Source organism: Neofelis nebulosa, chromosome 8 (genome assembly GCF_028018385.1).
Source record: "Neofelis nebulosa isolate mNeoNeb1 chromosome 8, mNeoNeb1.pri, whole genome shotgun sequence".
Taxonomy (NCBI): domain Eukaryota; kingdom Metazoa; phylum Chordata; class Mammalia; order Carnivora; family Felidae; genus Neofelis; species Neofelis nebulosa.
Window position 1 is genome coordinate 39,994,056 of NC_080789.1, and position 21,258 is coordinate 40,015,313.

General features: G+C 34.4%; 1 protein-coding gene and 1 long non-coding RNA gene across 7 annotated transcripts in view; one reads left to right on the forward strand and one right to left on the reverse strand.

The window, feature by feature from the left end:
- The window catches only part of SYT1 (synaptotagmin 1), a 558,476-nt gene that overhangs the window by 471,113 nt on the left and 66,105 nt on the right, over window positions 1-21,258 (reverse strand). The gene's annotated exons all lie outside the window — the stretch shown is intronic.
- LOC131519171 (uncharacterized) overlaps window positions 1-21,258 on the forward strand; it is a 138,729-nt gene that overhangs the window by 101,744 nt on the left and 15,727 nt on the right. For both annotated transcript variants that reach the window (XR_009265507.1, XR_009265508.1), the window contains exon 2: window positions 16,650-16,736. This is a non-coding gene — a long non-coding RNA (uncharacterized LOC131519171). The remainder of the gene's footprint in view (window positions 1-16,649; window positions 16,737-21,258) is intronic.

The following is a 21,258-nucleotide window of genomic DNA, read 5'->3' on the forward strand; positions in this document are numbered from 1 at the left end:
ATCTGTCTCACTCTAAAACCTATGCCCTGGCTTCATCTGTTGCTAATTTTACCTTCAGTCTTTGAAGAGACAAAGTGTTTTCAATAAATCAAATTTTAGTGATATCATTCAATTATGTTTAAGCTTTGACCACTGTCAAACCTCTAGCTACATAAAACTAGCCATACTTTATCAGACAAAATAGACTTTAAAATAAAGACCGTAGCAAGAGCCAAAGGGGCATTACATAATAAGGGGAATGACCCAACATGAGGATATCTGTGTAAATATTATAAATATTTAAAATTATAAATATGTAAAAGTTTAGGTATCTATATACACCCAAAGGAGTACCTACATAGTTAAACAAAACAATTATTAACAGACATAAGGGAGAAATTAACAGTAATGCAATAATAGTAGGGGATTTTAACACTGCACTTATTTCAATGGTTACATCATCCAGATAAAAAATATCAAAAAAGAAACAGTGGCTTTGAACAACACATTAGAGCAGATGGATCTAACAGATATATAGAGAACATTACATTCAGAAACAGATAACACATTATTTTCTTTTTTCAACGTTTTTTTTTTTTTTTTTTTTTTTTAATTTATTTTTGGGACAGAGAGAGACATAGCATGAACGGGGGAGGGGCAGAGAGAGAGGGAGACACAGAACCGGAAACAGGCTCCAGGCTCCGAGCCATCAGCCCAGAGCCTGACGCGGGGCTCGAACTCACGGACCGCGAGATCGTGACCTGGCTGAAGTCGGACGCTTAACCGACTGCGCCACCCAGGCGCCCCTTTATTTTCAAGTGTATATGGAACATTCTTCAGGATAGATCAGTGTTAGGCCACAAAACAAGTCTCAATAAATTTAAGATTAAAATCCTATCAAGCATCCTTTCTAACAACAATAGTATGAAACTAAAGATCAGTTACAAGAAAAAAATCTGAAAACAACGCAAATATGTGGAGGCTAAAAACCTACTGCTACACAATGAATGAGTCAACTGAGAAATCAAAGAGGAAATTTAGAAATACATGGAAACAAGTCCAAAATCTTTGGGATGCAGCAAAAATTGTTGTGAGAGGGAAGTTTATAGCACTACAGGCCTGCCTCAAGAAACAAACAAAAGAATCTCAACCTGACCTTACATCTGAAAGAACTAGAAAAATAAAACAAAACCTACAGTTAATATAAGGAAGGAAATAATAGAAACTAAAAAAAAAAAAAAAAAAAAAAATTAAGGAAACCAGGAGCTGGTTTTTTGAAAAGACAAAGAAAATTGATAAGCCTTTAGTGAGACTGCCAAGAAAAAGGAGAGAACACTCAAATAAAATCAGAAATCAATGAAGAGAAATAATAACTGACACTACAGACTTAGAAGGGATTGTAAGATTATTATGAAAAATTATATGCTAACAAATTGTACAACCTAGAAGAAATGAGTAAATTTGTAAAAACATATAACCTTCCAAAACCAAATCAGGAAAAAACAGAAAATTTGAACAGATGAATTGCCAGTAATGAAATTGAATCAGTAACCAATGAACTCCCAACAAACAACAGATCATGACAGATGGCTTCACAGGTGAATTCTAGCAAAGAAGAGTTAGGGATGCCTGGATGGCTCAGTCCGGTAGGCATCCTACTCTTCATTTTGGTTCAGATCATGATCTTATGGTTTGTGAGATGAGATTAGGCCTTGCATCAGGCTCTATGCTGACAGCATGGAGGCTGTTTGGGATTCTCTCTCTCCCTCTCTCTGCCCCTCCACCCTCAAAATAAATAAATAAACATTTAAAAAAAATAAAGAAGAGTTAATACCTATTTTTCCCAAATAATCACAAAAAGTAGAAAAGGAGAACTTCCAATATTCTATTAGGCCAGCATTACCCTAATACCAAAACCATATAAAGACACTACAAAGAAAACAAAAAGACAAAGATAGTACAAAACTGCATGGAAACATCTCTTATGCACATAGATACAAAAATCCACAACAGAATATTCGCAAATCAAATACAAGAATACGTTAAAAGAATAATTCACTATGATCAAGGAGGATTTACTTCAGAGGTATGAGAGTAGTTCAATAATTGCACATCAATCAGTGTGATACATCACATTAACAAGGGAATGGATAAAAACAATATAATCTCATAGATGCAGAAAAGGCATCTGACAAAATACAACATTCATTCATGATAAAAACTCTCAACAAAGTAGGGTTAGAGGGAACATTCCTCAACATAATAAAGGACATATATGAAAAACTCACAGCTAACATCATACTCAGCAGTGAAAAACTGAGAGCTTTTCGTCTAAAATCAGGAATAAGATAAGGATGTCCACTGTCACCACTTTTATTCAACATAGTATTACTTAAAGTCCCACCCATAACAGTCAGACAGGAAAAAAAAAAAAACACAACCAAATTAGCAAGAAGGAAGTAAACCTTTTACTATTTGCAGATGCCATGATACTATATATAGAAAATTCTAAAGACTCCACCAAAAAAATACTAGAACTGATAAATGAATTCAGTAATGTTGCAGGATACAAAATTCATATACAGAAATCTGTTGCATTTTTATACACTAATAATGAAGTAGAAGAAAGAGAAATAAAACAATTCCATTTATAATTGTGTGTACACGCGCGTGCGCGCGCACACACACACACACACACACAAACACAAACTAGGAATAAACACAACCAAAGAGGTGAAAGGCATATATTCTGAAAACTATAAAACACTGATGAAAAATTAAAGATGACACAAGCAAATGGAAAGATATTCCATGCTTGTAGATTGGAAGAATTAACATCATTAAAATGTCTCATGTTACCCAAAGTAATCTACAGATTCAATGCAATCTCTACCAAAATACCAGCAACATTTTCATAGAACTAGAACAAATAATCCTAAAATCTGTATGAAACCACAAAAGACCTAAAAGACAAAGCAATGTTGAGAAAGAAGAACAAAGATGGAGGTATCACAATCTCAGATTTCAACATATACTACAAAGCTATAGCAATAAAAACACTATGGTCCTGGAGCAAAAATAAACACACAGATCAATAGAACAGAAGAGAAAGCCCAGAAATAAACCCAAGCTTATATGGTCACTTAATTTATGATAAAGTAGGCAAGAGTATACAATGGGAAAAAGACAAATTTTAATTAAAAAAACTTCTGGAAAAACTGCATGGCTACATGCAAAGAACAAAACTAGACCACTTTCTTATACCATAAATGAAAATAAACTCAAAATGGATTAAGACATGAAAGCATCAAACTAGAAAAAAAAATAGGCAGTAATTTCTTTGACATTGGCCTTAGCAACATTTGTCTACATATGTCTCCTCAGACATGGTAAATAAAAGCAAAAATAAAAAGTTCTGCACAGTGAAGGAAGCCATCAGCAAAATGAAAAGGCAACCTACTGAATGGGAGAGTTTATTTGCAAGTGATATATCCAATAAGGGGCTATTATCTGAAATATATAAGGAACTTATAAAACTCGACTCAAAAAACCAAAGAATCTGATTAAAATGGGCAGAACAGACATTTTTCCAAAGAAGACATACTCATGGCCAACAGACCATGAAAAGATGCTCATCACTAATGTCAAGAAGATGCAAATTCAAACTCCCAATATGACCCTACACCTTTCAGAATGGCTAGAATCAAAAAAAACAAGAAATAACAAGGGTTGGTGAGGATGTACAGGGGAAAAAAAAAACACCCTTGGACACTATTGGTAGGAATATAAATTGATACAACCACTGTAGGAAACAGTATGGAGGTTCCTGAAAAAACTAAAAATAGAAATAACACAATCAGTAATTCCACTATTGGGTATTTACCCAAAGAAAACAAACCCACTAAAGAAAAAAATATCTATGCACCAGTATATTTGTTGCATCATTACTTACAAGAGCCAAAATATGGAAGCAACCCAAGTGTCCATGGATAAATAAATGGATAAAGACATGGTATATATACATAAAATGGAGTATTACTCGGCCATAAAGCATGAGATCTTGCCATTCGCAATCACATGAATGTACTGAGTGCATTACACTAAATGAAATAAGTCAGAGAAATACAAATATTATATAATTTTATGTATATGCGGAATCTAAGAAAGAAAACATATGAAGAAACAAAAAAGAACCCTCTTAATTACAGAGAACAAAGGGGATTAAAAGTACACTTATCTTGGTGAGCACTGAGTAATATACAGAATAGTTGAGTCAATATGTTATACACCTGAAACTAATATAACATTGTTAATTCCAATAAAAAAAAGTGTACATATATAAATACCAAATGTATCTTGCTATTTGCAGCTTGTAAAGCATTTATTCATACACTGCAACAGTTTAGCTTGGTAATTTTGTTATTGATCATAAATTTACAGGCAAGAATACTGAGGCTCAGAAGAAATACATGACATATAAAGTCAGGTGGCCACACAGTCCCATGTTTTGACTATAAATTCTATGGTTTTATTCCATTACCTTATATTTCTATACAATTTATCTTTTGACAAATTATCTTTCTTAATCAGATAAGTGATAACTAATTGTTAATAATTCCAACACTACAGAATTATTAAAGAGGAAAGTAAATTACTGAATAAAAATTCTACCTTCCCCCAAATAATTGCTATTAGTAACTTTTTGTGTATTCAGTTTTCCCTTATTATTACTTTAGATATGGAACAAAATATATGTAATTTTGTGCAATGTTTTTGTTTTGTTTTGTTTTTAGTTAACAGCCTTAAGTTCCACCTTAAAACTACCCTGTGATGAGCAGATACTTACTTGAATTATATTTAGAATAGAACTGGATTAGAGACAGGTTGGGATATGGTACCAAATGGTCACTCTCTCATTGGCCCCCTTTGTGGACATAGAAGGTAGTGTCACATTCAAGCTACAATGTTCAGATCATGGAATGATCAACTAGAACTATTATGGTAAAATAACACCAGATTTTTTGACAGAATCCAACTGATAACATTTGGTTTGATTATATTTCCTGAAATACAGGACATAATATCAACTTTCAGCTCTAAGGGTTTCTAATATCTTTAAGTCTTGGTTTTATATTGAGTTCCTCATTATTGCTAGTAGTATCTGACCTTTATTTAGCTTTATCAACATTCTTATACAGGATTTTTATTTTTGAGGGAGAGAAAGAGAACGTGGAAGGAGCAGAGAGAGAGAGAGAGAGAGAGAGAGAGAGAGAATCCCAAGCAGGCTCTGCAACGTCAGCACAGAGCTGACGTGGAGCTCGAACTCACAAATTGTGAGATCATGACCTGAGCTGAAGTTGGAGGCTTAACTGACTGAGCCACGCAGGCGCCCCTCTTCTTATACAGGAAATTTTAGATTAAAACTATTCACCATATTTCCAGATAATCACAAGAAAAATTAGAAGCCTTTATATTCTTTGTTCTCAAAGTGGACACATACGCTAGATTAAGATAATCCTTGTTAGATAACCCAAATAAGAATAGATTAAGAATGTATGAGAATTACTATGTATTGTAGAATCATCAATGACAACATGACCTGACATAGGACACTGTCAGATTTCCTGAGATACCCTGGTTGTTGTAACAGTTCTATCTCCCAAATTCTGATTTTTTTATGTTTCTTGTTTTTTGCTTTTTAAAAAAAATGAAGTCACAACCTTTCCAAGGTCATCATGTTTCTTTGACCTTTATTTTTTTAAGCTGCATTGAGTAGTGGATTACTATTTAATTGATCCAAGGGCAAATAAGCGTGGAAATAAATATAAAAACATCTATATTTTTCAATGGTACCACCTTTTAGAAATGATTAAATGCAGCTGTAATGAATTATGCCCAAAGATAAACCATCATATGATATAGCCTATGTAATTTATTCCTAGCTGAGCATGAGCCAAATATTTATAATTTAAAATGAAGTGTCAAATGACTCTTACAGTAGTTACTAATGAGATCAGCAGAGAGAAAATGTCCAAAACTCTTTTATTGCTGTTTATAAATTTGCTCTTTCGAAGCTATACGTTAGCCCATCTTATATTAGCAGATTTAAAAAAAAAAAAAAAGTGTCAATTAGTATTATTTACTTCAAGAGCACACTTTTAAGTCTCACTATGGAAAAGTGGAGAGAAATACTGAAAAATAAGGTATCAAGGAATTCTATATATTTTTAACAGAAGCATACAAATGACCATTGGGAGAAATCAATAAAAATGCAGACAGAAGCATCCTGTTAAAGGGGTATGCGATGTTACAGATGCTTGGCTGGAGGCTATGGGTGCTTTTTTCCTAATGATAATTACAAAATCAGGTGAGAGAAAAGCAAGGGTTTGTAGCAATAGGGGCCTGATGAGTTTCCCGATATCTATTGGAAATCTTATTGCAATGAAAGTGCAAAAGCTAATAAATGTTTTTCTTTGCCATGCTAACAATTTCATTTGTAGAAGGAAAAGAAAGTTATTAGGATAACTTCTCTTCAATACTTAATTCAGACCAAGAAGGAAGGGATAAACATTAGCTGGTTAGAAACCTTCTCTAGATATTTGGAAAGGGTTTTCAAAAGAACTAAGAAAATTTAGGCATGATCCCATGGTCATACTTGAAGAATGGGACATATCCCAATAGATGAGAGATTAAAAAAAATTTTTAAATTATGATCTGCACTAGTCTTAAACTAAAATTTACAACTAAATTTCTTAGAACATTGAACCCAATTTCTCATGGAAATAACCTTACATAAAAATTGGGTTTCCAAAAGCATCTCAATGAAATCCTTGGGTGCAGTAGGCAGCTGGACCCCAAAGACATCCTGGTGATAATAGTTGGAAGTTCCTCTCTAGCAGCAAGGACAGAGGCGGACATAAAAGGATGCAAGAGCGGTTGGAAAAGACAGAAATCTTCAGGAGGGGTGTTGGTGCTGGGCCTTGGAAACCGCAGCCATGGCATGGAGAAGACTTGGGTCCTGAAGGGCCGGTGTTTGTACCTCATTTGGAAGATAAGACCTGCAATATGGAAACTGGGTATGCAAACAGGACACAACTGTGTATTGCTTTAAAAAATTCCTAGTGAAACCGGAGACATGTTGGAAAGTGCTTATTCATATATCTGTGCTACAGGAGAGTATGTTAAATTTTCCCTTCAAATTGAGATATGACATTTACCAAAAATGTATTAGAACTAACATTTTTGGTGCGTGCAACTTGTAATTTAACAACCCTAAGTTCCCACTGCTATTAAGATATGGACAAGAAAATATGTTTTTGTACACTATCAAGAATATAGAAAGTATGTTTGAAAATAACCATCTTAGGGAGACTGTCATGCTGCTGATGCCTACATGGTTATTACATTTTTGGTCTTGAGCTAGCATCTCTATTTACTTCCCATAAATGTTTAAGATTCAGAGTTATTTTTGTCATTTGTGAATTCCCTATAAATAAGTTTCCTTGTTTCTTCCACTGCTTAGTTATAAAGTCACAGTAAAATTAACTTTGTTTTAAAATTTTTTATGAAATTTAACTTTTATGTGATCATAAAAAGAAATATATATATTGCTCCCAATGGAAGAAATACCTCAAATTTGATCCAGAATTGTTATTGCAAATGTTTTACCCATGAGAAAAAAATCTGTTCTGCACAATATTTATCAAATATTATTAGCAAAGTATACATAACAGCATGACTATTTTAAAATATGCACAGAATTCATGAGGAAAATGCAGCAATGTTAGATGCTTCCAGAAACAAAGCTTTTTCTTAAAAGAAATGCATTAAAGTGATTCTAATGACGTAATGCTTCTTCCTCCCATTCTTATGTAGAGCATGACCTCATCTAGGAACCTTATCACTCATAATTAGTTAAGCATGTAATCCGCTCATTTCTTCAGACATGCCTCAGGACTCTTTGTTTCACTCTAACAATTATAACCTTCATACAGCATTACAGCTAGTTTCTTCACATTTAAGGCACCACTGAAATGAGGTCTGACTCTGCAATGTTTTGTACATTACTCCTGCAATAACATTAGGCTTATCCCATATGCAATAACCATGTTCTACTTTTTAAGCAATAAAAACAGGCCAGTACTTCTTAATTAGGAAACTAAGGTTTCCGAATAGTCTTTTGTGATCAATTATGACAAGGGTACAAATAACTTATTACTAATAAGGTTTCAAATACCCAAGACTGAGAAGCATTTTATTCACATATTTGCATTCCAATTTGGTTACATAGATGAGAGGAAATGGTATGAAGCATTAATATAGGTAAATCACTATTATTAAATGAGTAACTAGATCAGACTTTGGGAGACCTAAAAGTAGTATGCAAAGTCTAAACATTTATAATCTCATTTACTCCTCTGAACAGTTCTATGCAGAAAGGGTGGAAGGAGTAACACTTCTGAGTCAAATGTCTGGTACGGTTTTGACTTTGGGAAATTTGTCATGTTTCATTTACTTAAAACAAAAAAAAAAATAGACAAGACTGGGGGTTAAAGAAAAGCAAATGAAGAAATTTTTAAAAAAAAACAAAAAGAAATACATTTTCAATGAATAATAGCCACACTGGGTGTGGGGGCAGATGGGACATTTCAGGTAACTTTTATACTATGTGGACTATCCTCAGTCTGAAGACACAAAGAAATCTAAACAGATACTGAACTCGACGTAGTAGGCATCTTTCCTCAGATCCATAGGTTAATAATTTTGAAACTATTTTCTTTGTATTCTAGGCAGGAACAAAGAAATATGTTGTGGATAATAGGAGCTAGGTTTTACACTATCAGAGAAGAGCGTTACAAACACGGGAAAGGGGGGAAGAGAGCATCAACTCCATGGTATTGGTTGGAATTGGAGATATTGGTTTGAACTTATGGCTTTAAGATACAGAAATTTATAGAAACATAATTACAATATATAAAATATACAGAGATATGGGTATATGCACCGCATACACATTATGAGGGTATGTGTATTTCCTAGTTCTATCTGCTTAGAAGGCCTAAACACAATGACATCCAGTAGCAACAAGAAGCATACCTGGACCCAAGATCCTGATTTCAAAATACATTCCTTTCAAAAAGAAATCTGAAGGAACAAAAATAAATCTAGGCACCTTGAGGAAATTCCTGATTCCAGGGCTAGTCAGGGAAAGTAAAAAATGAGTCTGGGGCGCCTGGGTGGCGCAGTCGGTTAAGCGTCCGACTTCAGCCAGGTCACGATCTCGCGGTCCGTGAGTTCGAGCCCCGCGTCAGGCTCTGGGCTGATGGCTCAGAGCCTGGAGCCTGTTTCCGATTCTGTGTCTCCCTCTCTCTCTGCCCCTCCCCCGTTCATGCTCTGTCTCTCTCTGTCCCAAAAATAAATTAAAAAAATCGTGAAAGAAAAAAAAAAATGAGTCTGAAACTCCTCTTGTGCCAGAAATTAAGAATGTACTCAAATAACCATGGAGTCATTTCAGAAAGATAGAGGGGCCAGCTTGCAAGGCTCTCTCTGTTTAAATCTGGACAATTTGAGCATCAAAATAAATAAAGGATTATAAGCTTAACTAGCAAATATCTTTCTAGTAGACAGTATCTTAACAAAGTGACAAAGTTAACATCACCCTAATGGGACAAATGGACATCATGTACCTCTTGATATCATGCACCACAAAGGACACATCATCACTCTGTTGTTACTACCATCACTTTTGTTGTTCCTGCACTTTCCTAATGAAAGTGCACAAAGTAAATCTAATCATAAGGAAACATTGAACAAACATAAATTGAGAGGAAGCCTGCAAACTGGCCGATGTCATTTAAAAATGTGTATGTCATGAAATGCAAATCAAGACTAAAGAACTGTTTCAGAATAAAGGAGACTAAAGAGACATGAAAATTAAATGCAAAACATAAAATGGTATTTGCTTGGATATAAAAACATTATTGGGACAAGTGCTGAAATCTGAATAAGGTCTGTAGATGAGATAATGGTATTATGACTAGTAAATGTTAATTTTCTGATTTATGGAAGATAATATCTTTATTTTTAGGAAATATACACTTATGTATTTTGTAAAGGAAGGGGGAATCATGCCTGCAGTGTAGTCTTAAATGGATCAGGGAGATAATCATACACATAAACACATATAAACACACACACACATGCAAACACACACACACACAGACACACACACACACACACACAAACAGGAAATTAACCTTTGGAGGTTACAAGTGAAGTGTACACAGAAATTATTTGTACTGTTCTAAATTCTTAGGCACTTTGTTCTATAGGGAGAATGTCACACATAAGTGCTGTTTTCATATATGCCAAAGAAGAAAAAAGCATGAGAAGGAATGATCTAAGACCTAAAACTGCATTGTTCAATAAGTTCTCACTATGTGACTGCTAGCCACATGTAGCTATTTTATTTAAACTCAAATTGCTAACATTAAAAATCTGGTTCTTCAATCACACGAGCACTTATCAAGCACTCAAAGTGAAATGTGCCTACTGGCACTATATTGGACAGTACAGATATAGAACGAGTCCTTTATCTCATAAAGGTCTATTGGACTGTGATGGTCTAGACTCTAGACTATTATGATATTTAAAAGGATGCTTCTTATATCCATCCACAATTACATGCAGGGAGAAGAGGATATTCCCACATTCCATTTTACCTGGGGACAGTATGCTGTGCTGGTTATGGCTATTTAAAATTCTGGAGACTGTCTGCACCCTGCCTGTCTGGGATCAAGTCCAGGCCCCACAACTTACTAGCTGTGAATCCTTGGCAAATGACTTTAAAATTTTTTTTTTAGATTTCCTCGTCTAGAAAATAGAGATAGTAATAGCACCTACCTAATAGAGTTGTGTGAAGATTAAAAGAGTTCAGTGAAGAACAGAAAATAACACTCCTCTATAACTCAAAGGAAATGTTTTAAGACATATTGGGGGCAGAGTTAATGATTTCTTCTGTATAAAATAAAATTAGCATCTTACTTATTTAGAAAGATAATCAAGCACGAGAGATATGGTTGAACTTAATGACTTTTAAGGTCTCTCTCAATACAGAGACTGATTCCATGATATTAAGACCATTGTCATTCTGACTTAGAGCTTCAAAGTGATTATTTATCATTTTTAAAGGCTGTTCACATATATCTCTCAGTATGGTCCAAGAAAATTATTTTTTTCAATTTCACAAATAAGTATGCTTACATTCCAAAATGTGAATTACTTGCCCAAAGCTAAGGAATCCGCAAGTGGTAAAGCCTTGGGCTGAAGACAGGTCTTGCAATTCCAGGTCCTTTATGCTGTATCATCCCATTAGTTATGCATGAACTGTAAATTTGGATAATGTATGGACATGCTGGTGGATCCTGGAACAATGGTGCTGAATACGGAGAACGGTCTCCTGTGTTCAGTATGAGGGACAGGCTGAGTTCAAGATCTTGAAACTGATCACAGAAGTTCATACATAGTGCAGAGAATCTTATTTGATTTGGAATTGCATAGAGGAAAAAAAAAGTCAAGTAAACCTGTACCTGGGTTTGTGTAAATATTTAGGTGTGGGGCGCCTGGGTGGCTCAGTTGGCTAAGCGTCTGATTCTTGATTTCAGCTCAGGTCAATATCTTACAGTTCGTGAGGTCAAGCTCCGCAGTGGGCTCTCTGTTGTCAGCGTAGAGCCTGCTTTAGATCCTCTGTCCCCATTTCTCTCTGCCCCACCCCCGCACTTGTTCTCACTCTCTTAAAAATAAACAAACATTAATTAAAAAAAAGAGGAATACTTAGGTGTAACTTTTCGATCAAGATAAGATATACTGAAATTTCTATAGTGGTGTTAAAGGATATTTTGATTTGAAAACATTATCTATTATTTTCTCTTAGACCGAAATAGCTGTTTCATTCAGTACAAAGACATGTAAAAAAACCCAAAAAGGTTTCCTTTGCTTATTTACAAAATTCATGCATTATTTATTAAATTTTATACCTCATTCTCACCATCTTTTATCTTTCTTGACCTATGTCTCTGCAACATCTTGTTATTCAAGACATACAGTACAAATACCAAATAAAATTTGTAAATGACACTGTTAATAATTTCAGTGGTTCCATGTAAACAAATAGGCTATTAAAATATTTCCATTTTATGGATGAGACAACTGAAGCCACAGATAACCTGTTACAAAGTTAGGGATAGGTAATTTGAAAACAGGTATGTTTGACCAGATTTTCTACTTTTTAACTATCCCCTATGCTGACTTCTATTCATTACAGAATATTAGGAAAATATATTAGTGTTATAAAGGATAAAATTATAATCACACTGTATAATAACTCTATTGGATATTTTGGTTTATTTCCTTTTAATCTTATTTATTTGGTGGTCATCATGGACTTACATATTATGGAAGTTATATTACTAAATAAAATGAATGTCTTAACCTCCCAAAATGGATGAATCACAGGGGAAAAAATAAAACAAACTTGTATTATGTATTCATGGTGCAGGAATTGAAAGTATACAATCTTAAGTCAGACAGAAAATGACAAATGCCATATGATTTCACTTAAATGTGGACTCTAAAAAACAAAACAAAAAATCAACGCGCACACAAAAGTATAAACGGACCCATAAAAACAGAGAATAAGCTGATGGTTGCCAGAGGGATGAGGGTGGGGGAATGGACAAAAGGGCATGAAGGGAAGTAGGAGCTACAGGCTTCCAGTAATAGAACAAATAAGTCATGGGGATGAAAGGTACACCATAGGGAATATAGTCGATGGAATTCTAATAGCATTGTATGGTGACAGCCAATAGCTACACTTATGAGCACAGCATAACATATAGAGTTGTTGAGTCACTGTTGTGCACCTGAAACTAATGTAACATTGTGTGTTAACTATACTTCAATAAAATATATATACAGATATATATAGAGAGACTCTAGGATCAGATTGCTCAAGATTGGATCTTAATACTTTATAAACTGCATGACATCGAACAAATTAGCTAATCTAAGTTTCAATATTTGAGTCACTAAAGCTTCATTATTAGTATCATCATCATCATATACAAACTTTAATGAGACAATACAGGTAAAACAAAGTTCAGGGAAAACAGGGAGGGAAAGGAAAGGAATTAATTTCCACTGAACAGATCACAGAAGGATTTGAAAAGCCAATTGAGACTTAATTTATATACATAATAATAACAACTAGCAAAAGGCTATTTCCCCTCTCCCTCAATTAAAAATGTTATTCTCAGTATGGTTGTTTACAATAGCCACAAGCCAATAAGATATGAAAGTAACCAAAGTATCCATTGATGGATGAATGGATAAGAAAATGTAGCATATGTATACAATGGAATATTACTCAGCCATAAAAAAAAATGAGGTCTTGCCATTTGCAACAGCATGAATGGAGCTAGAGGGTATAATGCTAAGTAAAATAAGTCAGAATGAGAAAATAAATCATCATATGATTTCATTAACATGTGGAATTTAAGAAATAAAACAAAAGGGGTACCTGGGTGGTTCAGTCTGTTAAGAGTCTGACTCTTGATGTCAGCTCATGTCATGATCTCATGGTTCGTAAGATCAAGCCCTGTATCGTGCTCTGCACTGAAAGTGTGGAGCCTGCTTGGGATTCTCTCTCTTCCTCTCTCTCTCTGCCCCTCCCCCACTCACATTTTATCTCTCAAAATAAATAAACATTTTAAAATAAAGAAAAGAAACAAAACAAATGAACAACACACACACACACACACACACACACACACACACACACACACACGAGACAAAAAACAGACTCTTGAATACAGAAAACAAACTCATGATTGCCAGACAGGAGGTCCATGGAATATGGCTGAAAAAGATAAAAAGGGATTAAGAGTACACTTATCTTGATAAGCACTGAGTAATGTACAGAATTGTTGAATCATTATACTGTATACTTGAAACTCATAGAACACTGTAAGTTAATTATATTTCAATTTAAAAAATATTCTCAATGTGGTTATGGGAGGTTTTTAGGTGAACTGAACACTCAGTTGCTTCTTGAATTTGCATTGGAGTAATCTCAGTGTTTTAAAGCCATCCAATATCTCTTAGCATACATTTATCTATGACACAGTCATGAAGTTATCTATGATATGTACCCTGTCTTTTCATTTCCACTTGTTGAATGTCATCTTTTAGCTCATAAAGCTACTCAGTGCCAGGTACTGCTTCTATAACTTTCTCTGCGACCTTGTTGAAACATCTTATACAAGTATAGAGATACTATGCTCTCACTAGTAAGAAGTCACTACATTACTAGCCTAAACGTGGATTTCCATGACTGTAATGTAGCTTACATTTTCAAGTCTATTAATTAAAAAAAAGGCAGACTCCTACATACCATTCAAAAATAAAAATATTTATATATTTTTTAATTTGAATTTTGTCAGTTTATTAATTCATTTTCCCTTAGTAGTAAATAAAAGAAACCTAAATGTCATAGCTCTCTTGAGCAGTAACCATCCAGATGATACTCTACAATATATTGATACTAATATCTGGTGTCCAACGTTGGCAGTGTATGCATAAATCAGTTTATGTATTGGTCTTCAGGAGAATGCATTTCTATTATAACTGAAACACATAAATACAAAATACACATTATTGAAATGTTCCAGAGTCATAAGAATTGTGGCAAACACAATTAGAATTTCTCGTACAGTTAAAAATCTATTTTAAAGATCTTATTTAAGGATTTGAAGAATCTCTGGAGAAGTATTAACATAATATTTCACTATCCTATTACAAATTTTGATGTATAAAACATTTGTCATTACTTAGCCTTCAATACTCTTTCTGTGAATGGAGCTAATAAAAATTTCAAAATAGAAGGTATGTCTCCACCTGAAGCCAAAAGCAGCAGAGAATAGTCAATGCAGGGCCCTGGAAACTTGGGCATAGATATATGCTTTGTGTTATGGGCCAATAATATACAACATCCCACCTTGGACTTTTGTATCTTAAAGTGGGGTAAAGATGTAAGGGGACTTAACGATTATTCCAGGGAGGGGAGAAGTGTCAAGTGACTGTACATTGGCAAAGGTACCGGTGAAAGAGTTCTAAGCAGACTAGTCCCTTATTTTGCCTGATTCAGCTCTGTATTTGGGTCTCCTGGCTTCCCTTGGTAACCTGCCTCCCTTAGTAACCTGCCTCCATTGGCATCTTTCCCAATTTTACTTTACACCTGTCATAATCATTTAACTTTTTGATGATATACTTTTATTATAAAGGCTGTAACTTTATTCCTATGTTAACATAACATATATAAACACAAATACAGAAATTAAAGTAGTATGTCACCAGTAACTCCACCATCAAGCAATAAATCCTTTAAAATTATGGTTGATAATCTTTTATTTTTCCTTCTGTCTCTGCATCTCAGTCTCGATTATTAGCTCTCTTTCCAAATACATCATTTATGTATTTAAGCAGTAAGATGCCACTAATCCTACTACTCTGAAATTTTTGTTTTAGTATCATCAGTATTTTATGGAAATATTGAAGATTTTTCTTTAGTATTCACCATAGATGGATGCATAACATTTCCTTTTATGGAGGTATTATTTATTTATATTGTAATTGTTGGACACTTTTTTTTCTCCCAATTATAAATAATTCTATGAAGACTATCTTTGGTATAAATTTGGGCCTAGCTGCTCTGTCTCTCTATTGCTTTGTTTGTGTCTAGTTGGTACTCTGATAAATAATACTAAGTGAAGAACGCATCTACAAGGAGGATCATTTGCACTGTTCAGGAGAGCACAGTCAGTCTAGCCAATACAGCCTTTTCTCTACTTACCAAGAGTCATATCTCCCTAGCTTGAAAAAGGACCAACATGTAAGCAGTTCCCTTGTCCTCAGGGCAGCCCTTTCATCTGAGTCTGTAGCTCTCAATTCTCTCAATCAGTCAACCCTGCCCTGCTATAGCTTTCCAGAAAAGCAAATTACACATGCATGCTGCATGGCCTGATGCTGGCATTTGTACGGGTAGGATGAGGACATGTCAGGCAACCTGCCTGACATGGAAACTAGCAAGACATTGACTTTACTCGCATCAGTGCTTTCCTGGTCCTCTTCCCTTGATGAATTAAGCCCACTCAGAGCATGTATGATGCAGTCTTATTTAGGAAAAAAAAATCTACGTTACTATTACCTGAACATTTGAGCTAAATTGTTTTATATAGGATTTGATATAAGTACTTAAAACCTTAATGAAAGACTAAAAGTCTCTTGTGAATGTATGGTTTTAAAACTTTCTAAAAAGTTTGTTCAGTATAATATATGAGTTTTTAAGATCTAACTACATATTATTGTTCTTATTCTATCCAACAACTAATACTCAAGTTTTATCTCATGCCCAAAATTCTATTTGACTTTAAATTGAATATGAGACAACATTATGAAACTATCTTAAAAGCCAGTCTGATCAGGTGAGTATGCTCATGCATGGGTGGGTGGTGAGGGCTATTAATGGAAATGTATTCTCAAAAACAAGGTTAGTGTGGGTCCTACTTTATTTTGTTATGTTGAGACTAATGCCAGTGTCCTACACTCAATTCTAGGTACATACACCAATTGGGACACATTTGAAGACAAGATGGTAAAGAAACCAAAGACATGAGTCATGAAAAACTGCCTAGAGCAATCATGTAAGAGTATGAATATAACCATCCTCAAATACTTGCAAGGCTGTTGTGTGGAATGAGATTTGTTCTGCATAGCCACAGGGATTGAGCTATAGGTGCAGATATTAAAAAAAATTTCAGCTCAATATAGGAAAGATCTTTCTAATAAAGCACAGGGTCAGTTGTAACTGCTGTGAGAATTTATACTGAGCCTGAACAGAAAAGTATTCAAGTGCATATTTCTTGAAAAGAAATGAGCTAGCAAAACAGCACTAAACACTATGCTTTCATAAATATTAAACCCAGAGACTTGGACAGATAATAAAGTTCTAGATGGAATTAAAAACGGGTCTTCATGGTTCCAGTGGTTACAACAAAACAAGGTGCCACTAATAAATAAAAAATACTTTGCTCATTTTCTATATATATCAGTAGAGAAAGAAAACTGTAATTCAAGAGAACAGATCAACAAATAAGCAATACTAAATATCTTTAGTATTGAATAAACAAAAAGGGAAATAAATGGATTTAGCTAGATTGAATTTTGGAATTAAAAGGAGAAATGTCAGGGTGCCTGGGTGGCTCAGTCAGCTAAGCATCTGACTTTGGCTCAGGTCACGATCTCACAGTTTGTGGGTTCAAGTCCCGTGTCAGACTCTGTGCTGACAGCTCAGACTCTGGAGCCTGCTTCAGATTCTGTGTCTCCCTGTCTCTCTGCCCCTCCCCAGCTTGTACTCTGTCTCTCTCGGTCTCTCAATAATAAATAAATGTTAAAAAAAAAAAATTAAAAGGAGAAATGTCATCAAGTGAATGTTAGTTTCGATAAACAATCTGGGTATTCCTTACTAAAAATGTTTTAATGACCTTGCGTCCAATAACCTTTATTATCATTTACTTCCCATAACAATGTTCGTTTTGCCAGAATTCTGATTTAACAGAATACAATACATTTTGGCTAGGTAATATATTCAGACATTTCAATGAAATTAAATAAAAGAAAATCCTGCTTAACAGATGGGTCCCATACATAATTTCAAAACTTGCTGGCTCAGCTGGAAAGCTGATATACTTTACATATACAAAATCAACAACTAAAACCTGAATCTTGCATTAGGGTTTTTTTCTTTTAGTTTTTCCTAATTATTTTTAGCATAGTCTAGCATTTAATTAAAGTAAGACTGTATTTCATTTAGACCTAGAAACATCTGATTAAAATCTAGAATAAAATATCCCTATAAACATACCATAATTAAATATCAATATGATAAATATACATTTAAACATAAATCTGTTTCTATTCTTATGCATTTGAGAATCTTAATAAAAAGAGACAATTGAGGATGCAAATTAGATAGCAAAGCCTGGAAAACTGTTGGAAATATAATACATTTTCTTAATCAGCTGATACTTTTCTTTCTAAAAATGCATATGATAGCAAGTAATTTTAAAAATTCAATGTAATTATAAAAAGATTTAAAATCTTTAAATAACTTCAGAATTATAGTCAGCATAAATAGAAGGAAGAAACACTTTTGAAATATATTTTGACAAAATTTGTTGTGATGTCAAGAGAAAAATGGTAGAAATAGACATTAAGTGCACTTATAAATATAGTAATAAAACAAGAAGAAAACGTTTTGCAAGTGCATTTTGCAAAACACAAATAGTAGAAAATGATCATTTTGAATGTTGGCAATTAATAGCAGTAAAATAACTTCTATGTCATTCCTATGTTTCTTTCTTTTTTGCTCTCATTATCTTATCCTAATTCCATTCCCTAACAACAAGGCCAGAAACTTTATCATTGCAAGCTGTGGTTCCTAAACTTGCCTGTTTATCCAAGTCACTAGACAGGTTTCCAGTATTGTTTCTGTAACACTACCTAAGACTCATTGAATCAAAGTCTCATGAGGGACCTGGAAATTTTCTGTTTAAAAAATGTATCCAGTAAGGCGTTAATATCCAAGATATATAAAGACCTCATCTAGAGCTACAGAAAAAAAAATCTGATTAAAAAATGGGCAGAAAAACGGAAAAGACATATTCCTAAAGAAGACATACAAACAGCAAACAGGTACATAAAAAGATGCTCAATATCACTAATCATCAGGGAAATGCAAATCAAAACCACAATGAGGTGTCACCTCACACCTGTTAGAATGGCTATCACCAAAAAGATAACAAATGACAAATGTTGACAAAGACGTGGAGAAAAGGGAAGCTTTGTTCACTGTTGGTGGGAATGTAAATCAGTCCAGCCACTATGGAGCACAGTATGGAGGTTCCTCAAAAAATTAAACGTAGAGGGGCGCCTGGGTGGCTCAGTCAGTTAAGCATCTGACTTCAGCTCAGATCATGATCTCACAGTCCATGAGTTCGAGCCCTGCATCAGGCTCTGTGCTGACAGCTCAGAGCCTGGAGTCTGCTTTGGATTCTGTGTCTCCCTCTCTCTGCCCCTCCCCTGCTCATGGTCTGTCTCTCTCTGTCTCAAAAATAAAAAGTAAAAATAAAAAAAAAATTAAAAGTAGAAATGTCACATGATTGAGCAACTCTACTTCTGGGTATACTTCCAAAGGAAAAGAAAATAATTATCTCTAAGAGATATCTGCGCTCAAACATTAATTGCAGCGTCATTTACAATAGCCAAGACATGAAAACAACCTAAGGGGTCCATTGATGGATGAACTGATAAAGGAAAAATGTATATAATGGAAAATTATTCATCCAAAAAAAAAAGAATCTTGACATTTTTGACAAGATGGATGGACTTTGAGGGTTTTATGCTAAGTAAAATAAGTCAGAGAGAGAAAGACAAATACTGTCTACGACCTCACTTATATATAGAATCTAAAAAACCCAAATTCATGGGTACAGAGACCAGATTGGTGGGTGCCAGCGATGGGAGGTGGGGAGGATTGGTTAAAAGTGGTTAAAAGGTTCAGGCTTCTAGTTATAAGTTCTAAGAATGCAATGCACTTCACAACGACTGTAGTTAACAAATGCTGTACTATGTATTTGAAACTTGCTAAGAGGGTAGATTTTAAACGTTCTCATCACAAAAAAAATGTGACTATGTGAGGTGATGGATATAAACTAAATTTATTATGGTAATCATTTCATAATAGATACATATCACAATGTTGTATACCTTAAACTAATGCAATATGTCAATTACATCTGAGTAAAATGGGGAAAACAATCTTTGCAGATGCTCCTGTGGCAGGGGGTCAGTGCTTGTGAACTACCGATTATTAAAATATTTCCCTAATTGCATTTGTACTTGCAGAATCATCCCCTATCTCTAATCCATCTGGGTCAAGCCACTACTGCATCTTCCTAAAGTCTCTAATACCATCTTCCTATTCTAAAACTTTCAGTAACTCATAATGATCTCCAGTCCATCTTTTTTAAAGAAGATGACCAGTCATCTTTCAAGGTACAGATCAAAAGGCACCTTCTCCAAGATGCCTACTTTTTTTACCTATGATAAAAGTCACCACTTCCTATTTAGAACCCCCATAACATTCTGTAATACCCATGTGGTGGTTATAACTTTGAGTTTTGCATTGTAAATATCTGCCCACCTTTGTTTTTTGCATTATATTGCATGTAACTGAGGGGTAGGGACAATGGATTATCAAGCTGTATACTGCATACATATTTCACAAAATAGATAATGATTTGTGTTAATTAATGCATGAAAAAAAAACAAAACAGCATTCTTGACTCAGTTAAATTCAGAAGTTTTGTGAGAAAAATAAGAAATGTTTCTAACACAGCATTTGAGCTGTATGTGTCGTTAAGCAGACATCAGAAGGTGTAGGGACCCATAAACTGACGTGCAGCAGCCTCAGAACTGTAATTCATATGCCTAGTTAAACGTATGCAAATGAGGCAGTACAGTGGATATATATATATATATATATATATATAATAACATGTACATTAATAAAGGAAAACAAATTACTCTATAATTTGTTGCTGTTAAAATAGGCCTAATTCATTAAACTGCTGGGTGGCTAAATCATATAAAAACTGGTGTAGAAGGGCAGAGGCTATTAACAGAATATATTCCAGAAACAAAACCAGGAAATAAAAATTTCTTTTCACTGTAGTTCTGGTCCCCAGTTACGCATCTTACTCTTCAATATTAGCACAAACTCCCTCTTCCTACCACCCACAGACAGAGTCTCCAGGGTATCATTACTACAGTCTCCATTTCTCCAGGGTCAGAGCCCCACAATCATTTCCCAAAACCCTTTTGAGAGCGTACTTACATATATTTCCTTGGAATTTTGCTAAGGGATGCATTTTAATAGGGATCAAAAGAATAAGTGAAGATTAATGCCACCTTTCTAGTTTGAAAACGTCACATATGTTATCTTACTTAAGAGTCAGAACAATCTGTGTGGCAAAAATTATGATCCGTACTTCGCAAATAAAAAAAAACCACTAAAACTAAATAAGACTAACTGATTTTCCCAAGGTATATCCAAATTCAGTTCCCTTTTCAACATACATAATTTTCTTAAAGATCTTCATGTTT